Source organism: Phoca vitulina, unplaced genomic scaffold (genome assembly GCF_004348235.1).
Source record: "Phoca vitulina isolate PV1807 unplaced genomic scaffold, GSC_HSeal_1.0 scaffold57, whole genome shotgun sequence".
NCBI lineage: Eukaryota > Metazoa > Chordata > Mammalia > Carnivora > Phocidae > Phoca > Phoca vitulina.
The window spans coordinates 1,649,650-1,669,648 of NW_022589760.1; the positions used below are offsets into that span (position 1 = coordinate 1,649,650).

The 19,999-nt window shown below is 39.6% G+C and overlaps 1 protein-coding gene across 7 annotated transcripts in view; it reads left to right on the forward strand.

Annotated features, from left to right (window-relative positions):
* Positions 1-19,999, forward strand: part of PCDH19 (protocadherin 19) — a 141,859-nt gene that overhangs the window by 29,025 nt on the left and 92,835 nt on the right. The gene's annotated exons all lie outside the window — the stretch shown is intronic.

Consider the following 19,999-nt stretch of genomic DNA (forward strand, 5'->3'; position numbering starts at 1 on the left):
CCCCCCCCCCCCCCCCCGCATAAGCTGATAGAAGAGAATGTCATCTGTACAATGTCATCTTGATTGTAGATGAAGTGTTTGCCTGCTACGGGAAAACATCTGCGGTCTAATTCTGTAGTCTGTCCCTGGGATAAATAAATGGAGACTATGGCCTTTGGTAGAATTGTATTTCTTATATGTGTAATCATTTAACTAAATGAGTTTCAGTTCAAATTATATGTTTTTTGTGTTATAATATGGACTATTTGATAAAAATAAATATCTGCTGCTTTTGTGTGTTTGTGGGAGCACAGGAAGAAAGGAAATAAGGGAAATTAAGGAGAACACCACTACCTTCTTCCCAACCTCCCTCTTTTCTATCTTAGTTCTTTAATGTAAAAGTCCTCATATAAAGAAATACTGAGATTGCTTAAAACTTGGTTATGAAGCAACTTAAGAAAAGATTCACATTGTCCCTTTATGTATAGCTTACAGATGACATTGTTTGGATTAGAAAAGAATTTCCAGGAAATTAAAATATTTAATTGATTTTAAGCCAGAATTTGAAAGAAGTTAGTGCGATAAAGCAGAGTGTTCTGGCTGAAAAAAATAAAATGTAATACTATGCAAATTCATATCACCCCTTAAGTGAGTATAAAACTCCAGAAGGTGATAAGATTAACAACAAGGAATTTTGTTTATTGAATTCTGATCCTACTGGCAGCTGACGGTCAATGGGATTTGGTACTGGCTCTGAGGAAGGCTCTGATAAACACATGCTGCTGCATAGGATGTATGTGAAGGTCTGATTCTGAACTTGCTTATGGGCCCTGAACGGGTCTAAAGACCTTGGAGTTCTCCCTACCCTCCACTCTCCATGGTTGCTGTTGCTTAGGACCCAAGAACAAAATTGATGTTGTGGCTGAGATGTTCTTGTTTACTAGTGCCATTATGAGGGAGACTGAGCCACCTAGGGAGATATAGATACCCAAAAGCCCCCTGCAACAAATGATAATCTCAATGGGTTCGTATCTTTGAAGACACATCTGTAAATGTCCTGTGTAAATGCGGTATACTCTGACTTTTACTTTACAGTTATTAAGAAACCTGTTGCTCTACGGGGGAAAAGTAAGTTGGGTCCTGTTATCTTTTATTATTGTTTTTATTGGTTACTTATTATAAAATCAATTTGTTTCCATTGTGAAAAAATGGAAAAGTGCAGAAATATTTGAAGAAGTTGGAAAATCATCCATAATTCTACTGCTTAGGGGCAACTACCATTAACTTTCTTTTATGTGCCTGGCACAAAATAAATGCCCAATAAAAGTTACTAAATTAATGAAAAAATGTTCATATTTTTACTGCTTTAAGGGTCATTTTAGTTGGGATAATTCTGTTTCTTTTCCCATCTTTACGTTATATAAGAGTTTGTTCTGTATCATTAGAAAATATTTCTAAGCAAGCTGTTTTTTGGTGGTTGAATTGTATTCTGTTCCATGGATAAAATTTATTTTACTCAATCTCTAATATTTACCTTTTAAATTCTAATTCTTTAAATTTTGTCCTATTATAATATCCTGTGATATCCTTATACATAAATCTCATTGCGATCTCTGATTGTTTCCTTAGAGTAAATTCCCTAGAAGTGAAATTGTTTTATCTGAAAGTTTACATGTTTTAAGACTTCTGATATATATTTTCCCCAAGAAAGTACCAATGTACAGTTCTACCAACAGTGTATAAGAGCCGACGTCACTGTACTCACAAAGCATTATTATAATTTTAAATATAGTCTGGTGAAGTCATAGGGAACCAGGCAGTCTCATATATTGCTCGTGGGTGTATAGATTGGTACTACTTCCATGGAGGGAAATTAAATAATGTCCCTAAAAACTGCAAATGCATATACCCTTTGGCCCAAGAATTCCATTTTTAGGGTATTCATCCTATAGATATGCTTGACCACGTACAGCATGATGTAAATACAGGGTTATTCATTGATGTATTATTTGATATGGCAAAATGGAAACAATGTGTATGTCATTTTTAAAAATGAATATAATGTTTTAGGGGTGGCTCAGTCGGTTAAGCATCTGCCTTGGGTCAGGTCATGATCCCAGGGTCCTGGGATTGAGCCCCATGTCAGGCTCCCTGCTCAGCGGGAGGCTGCTTCTACCTCTCTAGCCCCGCTCCTGCTCTCTGTCGCTATCTCTGTCTCTCTTGCGCAAATAAGTAAAATCTTAAATAAATAAATAAAATGAACATAATATTTTTAAAAATGAATGTTTTACATATTGATATGGAAGAATCTCTATATTGTTAACTAAACAAAAGGGAGATTCAGAAAAATATGTAGGCATAGTATCATTTGGGTGAAAAAGGGGATAAAAGAGAATATATATTTTATTGGTTTATATATGCATGAAATTGTATGAAAGGATAAGCAGGAAATTAATTGGAATGTGTACCTGTTGGGAAAATGGCAAATGAGAGGATAAGGAACAGGAGTGGGAGGGAGAATTATTAGTTCCATAGATGAAAATGCATTATCTAATTTTAGTTTAAACTTGTATTTTTTGAAAAATAATCTCCTTTTGTTGCAAAGACTTTTTTTCAGTGTGTTGTATGACTTTTAATTCAGTTTATGCTTATTTTTTTTACTTAGCGTGTTTTGCAAGGAATCATTATATACAAAAACTTAAAAATTGTATATATGTATATATACATATTTACCTATCTCACATTTTTTTCCACTATCCTTATGAATTTTTTTTATTGTTTTTAATTCCTTAGGAATTTATTTTGGCATATGATTAGAAGTGACAATGTAAAAAAATATTTTTCTAGCTGTTTAATTGGCTGATGTTGTTACCATTTATTGTTTATTTCTCTTCACTGCTTTCTGGTGCTGCTGCTTTTTTTTTTTAGATATTTATTTATTTATTTAGAGAGAGAGAGCGTGCACACATGCACATGAGTAGGGGGAGGGGCAGAAAGAGAGGGAGAGAGAGAGAATCCCAAGCAGACTCCATGCTGAGCCCGGACCCGGACATGGGGCTTGATCCCAGGACCCCAGGATCATGACCTCAGCCGAAGGCAGATGCTTAACCGACTGAGCCACTAAGGCGCCCCCTCCTTTTTTTTTTAAATTTTACTTTATTTTATTTATTTTATTTTTTTTAAGATTTTGTTTATTTATTTATTTGACAGAGAGAGAAACAGCATGAGAGGGGATAGGGTCAGAGGGAGAAGCAGGCCCCCCGCCAAGCCGGGAGCCCGATGTGGGACTCGATCCCAGGACTCCGGGATCATGACCTGAGCCGAAGGCAGTCGCTCAACCAACTGAGCCACCCAGGCGCCCTTTTTTTTAAATTTTAAAGATTTTATTTATTTGACAGAAAGAGAGAGAGTACAAGCAGGAGCAGCAGCAGGGAGAGGGAGAAGCAGGCTCCCGCTGAGCAGAGAGCCCCATATAGGGCTCTATCCCAGGACCCTGGGATCATGACCTGAGCCGAAGGCAGATGCTTAACCAACTAAGCCACCCAGGCGCTCTACCCCCCCGTTTTTTGTTTTGTTTTGTTTTGTTTTTAAGTAGGCTCCATGCCCAGCGGAGCCCAGTGCGGGGCTTGAACTCAGGACCCTGAGATCAAGACCTGAGTTGAGATCAAGAATCAGATACTTAACTGACTGAGCCACCCAGGCACCCCTCTGGTGCTTCTTAAAAACATAATATATAAGTTTTTATATGCACTAGGATGTACTCTTTTCCGAGTTACTCTTTTTAATTTTTTATTTAAATTCTATTTAGTTAATATATAGTGTATTATTAGTTTTAGGAGTGGAATGTAGTGATTCATCAGTTGCATATAATACCCAGTGCTCATTCCATCAAGGGCCTCCTTAATGCCCATCACCCAGTTACCCCATCCCCCCACCACCTCCCCTCCAACAACCCTCAGTTTGTTTCCTATAGTTAAGAATCTCTATGGTTTTCCTCCCTCTTGTTTTTATCTTATTTTATTTTTCCTTCCCTTCCCCTATGCTCATCTGTTTTGCTTCTTAAATTCCTCAGATGAGTGAAATCACATGGTATTTGTCTTTCTCTGACTGACTTATTTCTCTTAGCATAATACCCTCTAGTTCTACCCACGTTGTTGCAAATGACAAGATTTCATTCTTTTTGATGGCTGAGCTATTTATTTTTTCCTACTGATCTGTTTGTCTACTTTTGTACCAATATCACACTGATTTAATCTTTGATGGTTTATGATAGATTTTAAAGGTGGTAGGGTCAGTTTCTCCTTATTCTTTGTCTTTGTCTTTTTCTGTATTCTTTTAGATAAACTTCGGAATCGTGTTAAGTTTTAAACATGTTGGGATTTTTTTTTTTTTAAGTAGGCTCCACACCCAGCATGGAGCCCAATGCAGAGCTTGAACTCAGAACCCTGAAATCAAGACCTGAGTTAAGATCAAGAGTCAGATGCTTAACTGACTGAGCAAGCCAAGCGCCCCCCAAAAATGTTGGGATTTTGACTGGAGATATGTCAAACTGATAAATAAATTTAGGAAGGATTGACATGCATGTAAAATTTAGCCTTTTTATCTAGGAACATGACATCTTTCCATTTAGTCACGTTTCATTCTAATGTCATCAGTAAATTTCTATAGTTCTCCTTACAGTTCTTGTTAACCTTATTTCCAGCTATTTCATAGTTTTGCTATTATTTTGACTGGGCTCTTTTTGTCCATTACATTTTCTAACTGGATAATGCTGGTAGAATATGTAGGAGAGCTCTTAACATTTGCAGCTATATTTTGAAAGTAGCTCTTCTTGTTTTCTTAGACGTGGTTTTCACTTGCGTGGTTGGGCAAAAAAAAAGGCAGGACGTGGACTTATACAACTGGGCATAGAAAGGACATCGTGGTAAGGGCTTAGATTCTGCATGCAGACTGTCTTTTAGAATTCTAAGTACACTAGTCTTTAGCCGAGTGACTTTAGGGAAGTTTATTCTCTGTGCCTCAGCTTCCTCATTTAAAAATGAGAATAACAGTACCTACCTCATAGATGTTTGTGAAGATTCAATGTGAGTATTAAAGCACCTGACACAAAATAAGCCTTCAATAAATATTAGGTAGCTGTTATTATTATCATCTCTTTATGCCAAAGAAGACATAGAATATGTACTCTCAATCTGAAAAGAGGCAATCAGATTCTCATCTCCCTTAACAATGTACTGTAGAGGGCAACACAATCCAATTTTGAAATTCAGGAAAACTTCCATTTGTTTCTATTTAATTATTACAAATAAATCCCACCCCAGCATACTTTTTTTGCTTTTAGTTATCTGAAGTCCCTTTTACATGACAATATTTATTCTTTTCCTTAGTGGTTCCTTCAAGGTTTCTCATTGTTCTTTACTATGATACTCATCTGTAGTTCAGTTGTGAAGTTGGAGGAGGTCCTACATGAATCAGAGTTAGCTAGGTGTGCTGGCAGGAGAGTAAAAAGCCCTTCTCTGATGTTATCCCTTTGCGTTTTCTTTCTAGAGTCAGTGGATATCAATTTAGGCCTTAATCTGGCATTTTTCAACCTTTCTCCTTTGTGACTCTGTGCTGGGCATCTCCATTAGCTAGGAAGCTCTGGAGATGGCAATTTCATGGACCACTGGCTTAGGGTTGTGACCTGCACTTTAATAAATACTGCCCAAGCCTTTCTTCTCCTGTGACCTGCTGCTTCCGTGGACCTGGGCTCTGTTTCAGGGCCACTGCTTTTTCTTCTTTCTTTCATGCAAGTGACTTACAAATGAATTTTAAATAGCCAGTGCATGGTGAGGAACTTTGGAGCTCAGGTTCCCAGGACTGTGCTCTGTCCCAGACATGCCTTCCTTCCACCCAGGAAACCAGTTCTTGGTGTCTCTTACCTAGGGATATTTTACCCTCTTTTTTTCACTTTTGGGATGGAGTATAGTGGCCTAGGGCAAAGGATCCAATTCCACTTTTGCCACTTGGGGGCCAATTTATACTTTTGGGGGTTTTAGGGAATTGCCAGGAGGCCAGTGGGAGGTGGGAAGGGAAAACAAAAACTGGATTCTCTGTTATAATATTTAACTTGAATGAAATGTGTGAACCCTGGCAAATGTGGTCTCACTGTAAGTGAATCATTGCTGCCAACAAAATAATAGGGAGCTGGGTGCCACTATTTCCTAATCAGGTTTGTTTTTTTAAATGACTAGATATTGTTCCCTATAGAGTTAGCAGTTGAGTACCAATCACTCTGTGTTCATTTAAGTACAAGCTGATCCTCCCTCCTGCTTTTAGCTTATAAAGTTGTAATCCATGTGCGTACAATTAAAATGATATCCAAATACAGCTCAGGGTTTCCTTTGAATTTGTAGCAGCTTTTGTGTTTTTGTGCGTAGGGAAGGTTGTTGCTCTGCTATAAACCACAGACCCAGAGTAAACCTCAGCTGCGCTGTAGCTATTTTGGACGACAAGTTTCTAGTTGCTTGTGTGTAATTGCCCATATTACATCATCCTAACCATTGTGAAATGTGCAAAATACAAAGCTTATTTAATGATTCATTTCAGGTGGACAGTTCCTTTGAAAGTAATTTTAGAAGGGTTCCCTGCATGAAACAGATTCCCTGCTTTGTTCTTGCTTTCTTGTTCAGGTTGAAGGTAATTCAGTGGTTGATAACAATGTAGCAGAGAGAAGTGTATCATAATACGTTGAGCCCTGTAACCTTGACAGTCTACCTAAAACCTTCCATGGGATGTAGTTTCTCTTGGTGCAAGTAAAGAACCAAGGGGAGAAAATTTCCCTCCACATGAAATCAAATCAGTGTTAACTCCAAATGAAATTTAATTTCTCTATCACCGAGCAGCAGAAAAAAAAAAATCTATTTTCAATGACCACAAGAAGCTTGGATGCATATCACTCACTGGTCTTAGCCGGTTCCAATTTGTCAGATTTTGCTGTCTTTTGTGATGGTAGCTGTATGCCATACAGAAGACTTTAAAAATGTCTCTGTTGGTGGATTGCGTTAACCCATCTTTAATTCAGATATGTGAAATTCCACTAAGCTAAGACCTTTTGGCATTTCCCTACCAATGTTAAACATTTGTAGACTAGGTAGTAGGTCATGTTTACTCACCTATTAGTAGGAAGAGGAATTTTAAAATAACATTTATCTTTGGCCATGGACCTTATATATTGCACACAGAGTGCAGTTTGGTAAAAGGCCTTATAGATAATATTTCAAAGTGAGAAAAAAAGATTGCTTAGACTCTGAAAGGTCAGACATGGATCAAATAATTCTGGGCCCTTTTATTGCTGAATAATGGACTTTGTAAATACCATATGTGACTATTAGATCAAATGAGAATACATAGAGTTCAATATTAATTGGTTCAGTATCAGGTGGTGGCCCGTTCGCAGATTACAATGAAATTGTGTTATCAATATAATGTTTTATCGACTCCTTGGTTTGCAAAATTAAATAAACATAGCATAAGCACTTGCTGTGTAAGTTGTAGCAGGGAACAAGGCTTTGATTTGGAATTTGAAAACAGAATTAAAGGTGATTGAAGCAGAAAGCAGGCTCTGGCATAAGATTTTTGCCAGTGTTTCTTAAGTAACTAAGTATATCTGGGTGTTTGGGAGGAATAAAAACCCAAGAACAGAGACTTTGGGAGATGTGTTCTTAAATGCTTTCTTAAGGCATCTGCCAATATTAGCAAATCCTTTTGTTGAATAGTTGAACTTGTTTTGGTATGGATATTCACTTATTTCATTATATACTTTTTCTACCCGGTGTCTTCTTGGTATTGCTCTAGATACAGGTTAAATAGTGGTAAACAAAACTGACACCGGGAAGACAAAACCCTAATATAAAATTATAGTCTTGTGAAAGAAATGATCGTATCATTATACAAGAGACAAACGGGGGAACTTGATCTGTCTAGGGGATTATGGAAGTCATATTTGAGTTGACACTTGAAGGGTGAGCAAGAGTTAGTGATGCAAAAAGCTGTGGGGTGGGGTGATGGCTCAGAGCTGAGGAGTAGCATGTGTGAAGACCCTGCAGTGGGAAAGAGCTTTAGTGTAGCCATAGTGAGAGGACCAGTGGAATCAGGGCAGGTGGGCAAGTGGAAAAACCTCCCATGTTGTGGCTGGTGAGGTATGGATCTTGAAATTAAGCCATTGGCCCAGGGGCGCCTGGGTGGCGCAGTCGGTTAAGAGTCTGCCTTTGGCTGGTGTCATGATCCCCGGGAGACCGCTTCTCCCTCTCCTCCCGGCTTGTACTCTCCTCATTGTCTCTCCTCTCTCAAATAAATAAAATCTTGAAGAAAAAAAAAAAAAACCATTGGCCCAGTCTCAGGAAGACCTTCCTCCATCCCCCAGGTGGTTTGAATCTGAGTGCTGAAGTCCTGAACCTAGCCATTGGGTAGAAAAGTGGAAGGGGCTGAGGCAGGAGGGTAGTGGCGCTAACGCACGGAGTCCGCTGTGAATCCTGCAGAAAGCAAATTCATTTTAGAAAAGCAGCCATGGAAAGAACTGATTTCAAAGGAAAGAAAGAAGCAGCCTGCGGCCAGCTTCAGATGGATGGTTTGTGGCTCAAGTCCATTCTTTCGGTCCCTGCTCAAGGGCCTTTGGCGGCCATGCAGCGCCCACACGTGATAGTGGTGGTGTGAGATGAGCTCTGTAAGATGGTGTTTGCGGCGCATGCAGGGCGTAACTAGTCACGTTCACGGTGTGGAGTCAGTGGTTTCAAGTAGAGATTTATGATTTTTTCTTCTTTCTTGTCTGCTTTTGATAGAGAAGAAGACCACGAGGTTTTCCTCTCCCTCATCCCTCTGAATAAACAGACAGCAGGCCCGACAGAAGAAAGGACTCGTTCCTTCCCTATTTCCGGCTTCCAATCTCTGCTGCTTTTCCCCCCTTCCCTTTCTGCTCCATTTTTTTCTGTGAAGTTCTGCCTGATAGTCACCAGAGGGCGCACGAATGCACCAAAATCCAGCCTTTATTCCTCTGGCCACAGAAATTTCATTGTCTTTCTCTTTTCATCTTTACATTCCTCAGAGACAGAGATGCATCTTGGCCTTTTCTCTTTGTAATATTTCTATCAAGGGCAACCATTCCCCGCCGATTTTTAAAAGGTGGGCAAAAACTACTGTCTAGATGAAAAAGAGAAATGGATTGTGTTCCTGAGATCTGGGAGGAAGGTGTATGTGTGTGTGTGAGAGAGAGAGAGAGAGAGAGAGACTGTGATAGATCACAGAGTTGCTAGTGTCCTGCAGGACTGGTTCTGGAAGGACTCATTTTGCCAATAGCAAGGTAGACAGTCTGGGCTCCTCTTTTTTGCTTTCCCTGGGCTGTTGTCCTCATAGCAGCTGCCCTGCTTCTTGACATGTCCTAATAATGAGGATGATGTGGCCAGGGGGAGATTCATCTTCTTCCCCAATCTGACTTCTTTATTGAATTTGCTCCTTGCTAAAGTCCAAAGAGGATTGTCTCCTCTTAACTGTGTGTTCTGTTCACTCTGCCCAAGGTCAGAGAATCCAGCTGCGGCCTGCCTGCCTCCCACATCGCCGGCCATACCAAGCAATCCGCCTATGTCTGTGACAGTTCTGTGCCTGATGTGTGAGAGGCAGGCGTGATCTAGTTTAAGCTCTTCCAAAGATGTCTTGGCATGGCAGCGCTGATGAAAGTGGAGACTTGTTTGTGTCAGTGACATAATCAGAAAAGACAACCAGGACCCAGCTGCAGGGAGTGAGGAGGTGTACGGTTTAGCATGGTCTTCTGACAAAGGCCCACGCACTTCACATTTGTCTGCCCCTAGTGCCAATCTCCTTCTGATGTCTTAACCTGACTTTTGTTCTGGTTTGCTCAAATAATTCTGGTGCCACAAAGAATTGCTTGGCTGCTGCTGGTAGTTATCCTGCTAGCATGTTATATAGATGCAGGGCCCTTTATAACCAACTAGCCTCATCATGATAACTACACACGAGGAACAGGCAAGGTTTAGCATATTCTGCCTGTTGTAAAGCATCAGGCACAGTTAAAGCTCCTCATAAATAATAGTGATGGCTCTGAAAGGCCATTTTTCATGTAAATTTCCTTACTGTTAGCAAGTTTGGAAAAGAGCTGTACTGAAGAACAGGTTATTTAGAAAGCAGAATGATTTCCCAATAAAATGCTTTCCAGCTTTTCCCCTTGGGGCTCAGGGTAGCCCCCCTGCTTCAGAGATCCACGTGGGTAGATTGCATGTTAACTGGTGAACCCAGTAGCAGTGTTCTTACTTTCCATGCCAGCAAAGTGCTAATACTCCAAACACAAAGGACATTTAACACAGTAATTGTTTCTGATGAAGCAAGTGGCGCTCCAGCTTGCTCTCTCTTGGACGGCTTCTGTACGATGGGAGCAAGACTGGGGGTCAGGCCCAGGCTACTCCTTGGTTTGTGTGGTACAAATGAACAACGTAAAAAAAGTGTTTGTATAGCCAAGGTCATTCCCGCCCTTTCTCAATAGACTTGCAGTCCTGGGCTGAATGCTTATCTGGCTTTGGTTTTGTGTCTTTGGAACAAAGGAAACTTCCAGTGACCAGTCTGGTTAATCACCAGTGCTTATTCCCTCTTCCCTACTATTTTGTATCGGGTTTCCTTCTACTCCAGTACATTGGATTTCCAATCACATCAAACCCTATTAGGCTGCTTTCCATTCATAGCAGATTAGATTCCCTTACACCTCACTGCCTAGCAGGATTTTCTTCTCCACAATGTGTAGAGTATTTGGTTCCCTTACATGGGTTGCTGCTTGTTAAGTTGGGTTTGGTGCTGCGTAGTATTGAATTCCCTTTCTCATCAGCAGTCACTGGGTTGTTAATTACACACTTGCAGATTCACTTCTTCTGCACATTTTCTAAGGTACAGCTCTCCACACTTCAGTGCCTTAGACAGCCATTTCTGCTCACGGGTTCGGTTCCATTCTGCTGTGTGATACTGAGCACCTGCCGGTACCCCAGAGTCTGTGCTAGATACTGCAGGGTTTACAGAACTGAGTGGGGGATAATCCTCGCCCTCAAGGATTTTACCATCTACTGGGGTGGGGATAGGGAAGGGCAGTGTCTAAGAGGAACTGTGTGCATGAAGGCTAAGTGTTGGTTATACTACCTTCCTAGTAACAGTTTCATTATTTGGCATATTTAAAGCACTTTAGAAGGCAACTTGTTACTTATAATCACTTGTAAGTTGGTTATAAGTACTTGGTTATAGGTTTAAGTTGGTTGTAAGTATAAGTTGGTGATAACCACTTCTAAGTTGGTTACTTATAACCAGCCATTATTATCACCACCCTGTTCAGCAATGAAAAAAACACATTAGGAAGGACAATTGTGTGGAAAGTGGACATTTTGCCAGGTTCCACTGCAGGTATTGGAAGAATTGTGATAAAACTGTGGTGTCTTTTAACACACTTAGTCCTGCTTTCATATGTACCTAGCAGGATATTAGAAATCATGTGATTCTAAGAGATACCCATCAGGCATGGATAAAGTAATACAAATTCATATGTAGACTATTCTGTAACATGCATGGACGTTACACACAGACTAGGGTCTAACTCTGTTTTTTTTTTTTCTTATGACACCAAAATATTGTGCAATTTTACTCATCCCTGGAGAGGCGGGAACCCAAAGTAATGCAAAGGGGTGTGAGTCATGGCTTCCCACAAGCAACAGAAGGGGCATTACCAATTGTGATCTCAATGCTCAAGAATCTCAAGTTGGTGGCAGAATCACAATCTTATGTCTCACACCAGTGTAAATATTGCCTAATTTCTTCTTCACATAGCTTCTCATTCCTTGAACACTTAGCATGTGCCAGGCAGTGTTCCAGGTGCTTTATTGTAGCATCTCAGTAATTGCTCACCGTAAGTGAAACTTCTCTGTATTTGCTGTCATAAAAAAAAATCCAAGTTTATTGGCAACAAAGGGACATGTTTTGTATCTCTTCCTGCCAGCTCAACCAGAGCACTTCATTAATGCCAAATTTCTAATTGGCTGTGAACAGTACTTATAGCATAGTCTGAAGCTTGGAGTGACAAATAGTCATCTCAAAAGAAATGTAGTTTAGAAAAAAGGCCTAGATAATAAGTGAAGTTATTTGATGTAGGAATTAAATACACACCAAGAATTTGGTTTAAGGTCTTTTTTTCTTTTTCTTTTCTTTTTTTTTTTAAGATTTTAATTTATTTATTTGACAGAGAGAGACCGCGAGGGAGGGAACACAAGCAGGGGGAGTGGGAGAGGGAGAGGCAGGCTTCCCACTGAGCAGGGAGCCCAATGCAGGTCTCGATCCCAGGACCCTGGGATCATGACCTGAGTCGAAGGCAGACGCTTAATGACTGAGCCACTCAGGCGCCCCTAAGGTCTTTTTTTTCTCCAACACCAAAATATTGTGCCATTTTCTTTAAATCCCTGGAAGGGCGAGAACCAAAATTAAGGCAAAATAGAAAGAAGTGACAGGACCAATGCTTTTGCAATTTACTCAGTCTTTTCTAACTAGTCAAATATATAGTGTTTCTAAAACCCAGAGTAATGATATCTGTATTTCCTATTCTAGTTGTGTAAAGAGATTTTACTGGAATGGAACTGTGGAGCAACATTCAGAACTCATTTTTCAAAAGTGTGTTACTATTCCAACGTATGGACCATAACACTGCTGCATTAGAATAATGAAACATTGATTTTTCAACTGAAATGCCCTGCCTACTTACTTGCCCAAGGTCATCACCAGTTGCCAGGGGGCTGTTTCTTGTCTTTTCTGAGGCTTGTCCTTATTGCATGGGGCTTAACATGCACATCTGGATACAGACTTATTATTCCCTAACACTCTCCCCTACTATGTGTAATGCAGCATCCTCCTACCCTCACAAACACTCCTACCAGAGTATAGTACTTTCATAACTCAACTATTCCATATTTCATGTTCTTTTGAATCTAAGACTTGTGGTCATAATTTATGGATTATGGTTTCAGAGAAATAGTCAATTACAATGAACCCTATTATTCCTTACATGTCTTATTTCATAGTACAGCTTCCACTTTCCCCTGTTGCTCATTTGTAGCTATAAAGACTATAGAGTCAGTCACTGCCTCAAATCTAGCTACCCTCTTTCACATTAATAGCATAATGGTGAACATTCTGTACATTGCCTGTGACTCACATAATCACCATGCAAACTGCATCATTCATAAATTGTTTAGTGTGACCTTTTGCACAGTAGCACTAATTATTATTATCACAGAAGCCCAGTAAACTAGACTGGTAATTATCAAGGATTTATTTGAATGGACAGCTAAGCTATTCTTGGCAAGTTAGTCAAAGCAGTTGTCATGACAGCTATACAAATATGTCTTACGAATTAGGTTAATTAGGGTAATTAATAACTGTTATTTGGCCCCCTTTCCCCAAGGTATTGCCGAAGCATTATCAAAAGGGGAGAGGTAAAGTTTAAAAAAAAAGTTTGCCTCCCTCTTCTAAGAAGGCTACTTTTTAAATCAGTGAAAGCTACCCAGCCTTCAAAGGTGGCTCCCCTAGAGAAACCCTTACTTTTATGGGGTCTTCACCCACTTTTGAGGGTTTCAGAGTCAGCAAGCACAAGCCACACTGAAAAAAAAATGTAGTTAAGAAGAGGAACTAAATAGTTTCCTAAGGCTGCTGCTTTCTTTTTAGTCACCTGTGAGAGCTCCCGAGGGACGATCCCCCCGGCTTTGACTTTTGGCAGAGTCCTGCTTTGTTTTTGCTCATCTACAACTTTCTTGCCTTGCTCTCTAGCCTGCTCATTGTATTGGTTTTCTTTTCTTATTTTTCCCTCACAAGGAAGTTGTGAGTTTTCCTCACCCGGGTTTCTGCTCCTCTGAGGTTTTCCAAGTTTTAATTCTGTTGGAGGACCTTTTTTTTTTTTTTTTTTTTTTTTTTAATGTCTTGGGGACCATCTAACATTGCCTGGTGGTGTTGTTTTTGCTTTTTTTTCCCAAAGAAAGAAAAAAGGGCTAGCTTTGAAGAGCTCTTTGTCTTTCTCTTCCCTAAAAAAAGAGCAAAGGTTAAAAGTCCAAGTTTCTTCTCTGTGCATTGCAGCGTATTAAGATGTTTTCTTTATTATAGTGCAGAGAAAGGGAGAGGTTAAAAATGAAACTGGTTTTCTTCAATGAGATCATCCTTTCAGAGGATACCATTGTTCACACAAAGAATTCAAGCCTTTTCATAATGGTTTTGAATAGCAAATCCATTTTTCCATTTCTTCCATAAAACAGGGGAAGTGATACAAGGAGGGAAGGGGACTGAGGATGTTAGTTGGACACCGAATCTATGTCAGTTCCTGGGCTCAATGCTTTTCCTATATTAGCTAACTTAATCCTCACAACAGCTGCATGAGAATGGAAACAGTATTATCCTAGTTCTATAGATGAAGAGACTAAAGTATATAAAGGTTAAGTAATTTTCCTGAGGTCACACAGAATCTGGATATGAACCTAAGTCTCTCTGATCCAGAGTCTTTCTTCTATACCATCTAGCACAGAGTTTCCCGAAAGAGTGATAGGCTTCTAGTACTTTACAAATTCCAGATACCTTGTTCACACCCCAAAGGCCCATTGACTAGAAATGCCCATTCTTTCTTGTTTCTCTGCCTCTTTGACAACTGAGAATTCTGTCAGGGGCTAGCATTCTGGCTGACCCATAAAATTTAAGTTTGGGGACAATTCTGGTAAAAAGCTTTTAGTAGAGGGCCATAGGCTAACACCTTAGAAATGTCCATAGATCTTTCTTCCCATATCACAGTGGAGTGTCATGATCAGGAAAAGGCAGCTTCCTTCTCTGTTTTACATGAAGTTGCCCTGTTAGGGAAGAAAGGCTTTGTGTTGTCTGAAGTGGCTTGGTGATGCTTGGAGGCTACACAGGACACATGGGAGATGGAGATGGTCGGGGTCCTCTGGGTATCCCTGTCCTAGTAAAACAGGACCAAGTCCTGACATCTTAGGGCTATTCTAGGCCCATTTTTTTCTGGTGTGCCCTTATACAATTTAGGATGAGTATTGCACTTGTGGTATTTAATTTTTTTGTGTAGCTTTGCCTAGTCCATAAAAAAACATTCATTCATTCAACAAATAGTTACTGAATACCCACTTCGTGTCAGGGATTGTTTTCATGGTTTCAGGAAGAGCAGTGAACAAGACAGACAGAAATTTCTAGCATCACAGAATTAACATTCTAGTAGGGGGAGATAAATAATGAAAAAATTAGTGAAACATGGTATTCTGGAAGATAAGTGCTGTGGAGAAAAATAAGGCAGAAAAGGGGGTTTGTGAGTATGGGAGAAATCTTGCAAGTTTAAGTAGGATGGTTAGGTAAGGCTTCAGTGGGATCTAATTATATTCCTTATCACTTCACACACAGACTCTTCTCCAGCCGGGCTGATAGTTCATTCATTCATTAGTGCCTACCCTACCTACCTTTGTATCATACCAGGCACAGGATACACATTTAAGAACAAAACACACATTGCTCCTATCCTTATGGAGCCCAGAGTATAGTGCAGGGGACAGACAGGAAAAAAATATATTACACAGATAATGACTTACAATCATGGTAAGTGTGATGAAAAGCAGTATAAGGTACTAACATGTAATGTACCATGTATGGAGGACAGTATACACATACTAATCCTAGTAGGATAAAAGTCACAGAGAGACCCCTGAACAAAATTTATTTTTTTTAAATATTTTTTTAAGATTTTATTTATTTATTTGACAGAGAGAGAAAGAGAGAGCACACAAGCAGGGGGAACAGCAGAGGAAGAGGGAGAAGCAGGCTTCCTGCTGAGCAGGGAGGCCCATAGGGGCTCAATCTCAGGACCCTGGGATCATGACCTGAGCCAAAGGCAGACGCTTAACCGACTGAGCCACCCAGGCACCCCGAACCCTGGACAAAATTTAGTCTCATTGGATTATACTGGGAAGGACCATGACAACATGATTACAAAACAAGTCTCATTTGGTTGATGTTGTGTCTAGGGATCCATGAATTTGTGATTTCAAATGTCTGATTGCCATAATTGCATATAGATACCTTTAGCCCCCAGCCCAGCTAATTACTGGCATTTGATTTTAAACACACAGACATATATGGTTCTATTTTTCTGGAAAACAAATAAATGATTGGTGTGGTGAATTGTGTGCTAGAAAACTGACTTAAAAGGAGGGAAAGCATTAATGAAGATAATGGCTGATTTTTAGAGCAGAGTGCCTATTTGTTTGTTCTTCTCCTTTCATTGTGCCTCCAAAGCTTCAAAACCCCCTAAAATGAAAGATTGTAGGATAAAATGCATCCTTTTTATTTTTAAACCATGGAGAGCAAAGTATTTTAAGGAGGAAATATATTATATTATTCTCCTGTAAACCAAGGGCTAATAGCCTGGAACTGGTACTTTGGCTCCCTAAAAGTCCAACAAGACAAGCCAATTACAGACTCTGAAACATTTTTATTTTTAGTTTCTCGTAATAGCGATTCATTCTTTGCTATGGTACATTAACTGGGAAACAAGTTGAAATGAGAGTTTTGGCATCTTTAGAATAATTGACTATATTTACCAAACTCTTAATAGTGCACAGAGGTTGGTGGGGGGAGGGCTAGAAGAGCAAACGATTAGGTAAGGGGAAAGTGCCTCCAAGAAGGCATGACTTTCAAATTGAAATCTGTGGAATACAGTTTAGCTTAACCTTTTTTTTCCTTTCAGTTTATTCTTCAAGTAGATGATAGTTTGGTTATTTATGCTGATTTCTGCCTTTATGTATGATATGGTGTTACTTTGGTGAGCAGAAATAATTAGTTGTTTACAAACAAAGAGTGCAATAGGTGCAGCTGTGATATTCTTCTCCATACCAGGATCTCTAGCAGTCCCCAGTTGTCCTCTGTATCTGGGTAACGCTGTTAGCTTGTCCTGTTCGCTTTCCTTTTAGGTGGAGTTTCTTTTGTTTTGGAGGCCTGTTACTGTTTTGATCTACTCTTCCTTCAGTGGCTCTGCTTGCCTATCTGGTGGTCTTTTTGGAAGTTCCAACCCAGTGCCAATCTGAAGCGGGGCTGGTAATGCCAAATGGAAGGAATCTTTGGGAAGGATATAAATGTAATGAGGGAAGAAAGTTGAAGTTAAATGAACTGCTAAAACAAATATAATCTTAGGCCTCATTAATGAAGTATAGTTCCCTGATTATGGGATGAATTAACCCCTCAGAACTCTGCGGCTTGGATACATCTGGAGTGTTAAATTCAATTCTGAATGCCTTATTTCAAGTAGCACACTGACAGACTTGAGTAAGCTTCAAAGAAGGTTAAGAAACTGGTAAAGGGCCTGGAGACCACATCACTTTTGGAAAAATATTTGTATTGCTTAATTCTGATGGAGGCAAAACTCAGCTGCATGAAGCCAACATTATCATTGGGCTGCACTGGGCAAATGTGTTGAAATGAAGAGACTAAAACTAAAATGTCACAAAAGCATAAAACATTCTTCTTTTTAATGTTTGGATTGTGAGTTAGTTTGAGTAAAACTATGTAGGCATACCTCGGAGGTATTGCGGGCTATGTTCCAGACCATCACAATAAAGTAAATATCACAGTAAAGTGAGTCAAATGAATTTTTTTGTTTTCCTAGTGCATATAAAAGTTATGTTTTTCATTATACTGTAATCTATGAAGTGTGTAATAGTGTTATGTATAAAAATGTACATACCTCAATTAAAAATACTTTATTGCTAAAAAATGCTAACCATCATCTGACCTTTCAGCGAGTCATAAATTTTTTGCTGGTGGAGGGTCTTGCCTCCATATTGATGGCTGCTGACTGATCAGGGTGGTGATTGCTGAAGGTTAGGGTGCGGTGGCAATTTCTTAAAACAAGACAACAATGAAGTTTGCCACATCAATTGATTTGTCCTTTCACAAATGATTTCTTTGTAGCATGTAATGCTGTTTGATAGCATTTTACCCACAGTAGAACCTCTTTCAAAATTGGATCACTTCTCTCAAACTCTGCTGCTGCTTTATCAACCAAGTTTATGTCATATTCTAAATCCTTTGTTGTCTTTTCAACAATCTTCACAGCGTCTTTACCAGGAGTAGATTCCATCTCAAGAAACCACTTTCTTTGCTTATCCATAAGAGACAACGCTCCTAATCCATTAAAAGCAAGTTTTATCATGAGATTGCAGCAGTTCAGTCCCATCTTTAGGCTCTACCTTTAATTCTAGTTCTCTTGCTCTTTCCACCACGTCTGCTGTTACTTCCTTCACTGAAGTCTTGAACCCCTCAAAGTCATCCATGAGGGCTGGAATCAACTTCTTCCAAACTCCTGTTAATGTTGATATTTTGATCTCTTCCCATGAATCATGAATGTTCTTAATGGCATCAAGAATAGTGAATCCTTTCCAGAAGATTTTCAATTTACATCACCTGGATCCATCAGAGGAATCACTATCTTGGCAGCTATAACCTTACAAAATATATTTCTTAAATAATAGGACTTGAAAGTTGAAATGAATTCTTGATCCGTGGGCTGCAGAATGGATGTTGTGTTAGCAGGCATGAAAACCTCATGAATCTCATTATGTATCTCCATCAGAGCTCTTGGTTGACCAGGTGCATTGTCAATGAACAGTAATATTTTGGAAGGAATCTTTTTTTTCTGAGCAGTAGGTCTCAACAATAGGTTCCAGATACCCAGTAAACCATAGTGTAAGCAGGTGTGCTGTCACCCAGGCTTTGTTGTTCCATTGATAGAGTACAGACAGAGAAGATTTAGCATATTTCATAAGGGCCCTAGGATTTTCAGAATGGTACATGAGCATTGGCTTAAACTTAAAGTCACCAGCTGTACTGGTCCCTAACAAGTGAGTCAGCCTAAGCTTGAAGCTTTGAAGCCAGGCATTGACTTCTCCTCTCTAGCTATGAAAGTCCTAGATGGCATCTTCTAATAGAAGGCTGTTTCATCTACACTGAAAATCTTTTGTCTAGTGTAGCCATCTTCATTAATGATCTTAGCTAGATCTTCTGGAGAACTTGCTGCAGCTTCTACATCAGCACTTGCTGCTTCACCTTGCACATTTATGTCAAGGAGATAGCTTCTTTCCTTAAACCTCAAACTTTCTTCTGTAGCTTCCTCACCTCTCAGTCTTCATAGAATTGAAGAAACTTAGGGCCTTGCATTGGATTAGGCTTTGGCTTAAGGAAATGTTGTGGCTGGGTTGAGCTATCCAGATCACTAAAACTTTCTCCATATCAACAATAAGGCTCTTCTACTTTCTTATTATTTGTGTGTTCACTGGAGTAGCACTTTCAGTTTCCTTGGCTAAATGACACAAGAGGCCTAGCTTTCAGCCTATCTCAGATTTCTGTATGTCTTCCTCATGAAGCGTAATCATTTCTAGGTTTTGATTTGAAGTGAGAGACGTGTGACTCTTCCTTTCACTTGAACACTTAAAGGCCATTGTAGGGTTATTAATAGGCCTAATTTTAGTATTGTTGTGTCTCAGGAAATAGGGAGGCCTGAGGAGAGGGAGAGATATGGGGAAATGGCAGGTCGGTGGAGAAGTCAGAACACACACATTTATCAGTTACGTTTGCTATCTTATATGGGTGCAGTTCATGGTGTCCCCAGACAATTACAGTAGTAATATCAGAGATCACTGGACAACCATAACAAATACAATAATAATGAAAAAGTTTGAAAAACTGAGAATTAATCAACATGTGATACAGAGACATTCAGTGACCAAATGCTATTGGAAAAATGACACTGATAGACCAACTTGATACAGGTTTGCCACAAACCTTCAATTTGTAAAAACTGCAATGGCTGTGAAGGGCAATAAAGGGAAGCACAATAAAAAGAGGTGTGCCTGTATCCTGTTGGAACCCAGGACCAGCTAATTATTTGCCCAGCACAAGAGCTTTCACATACACAGCA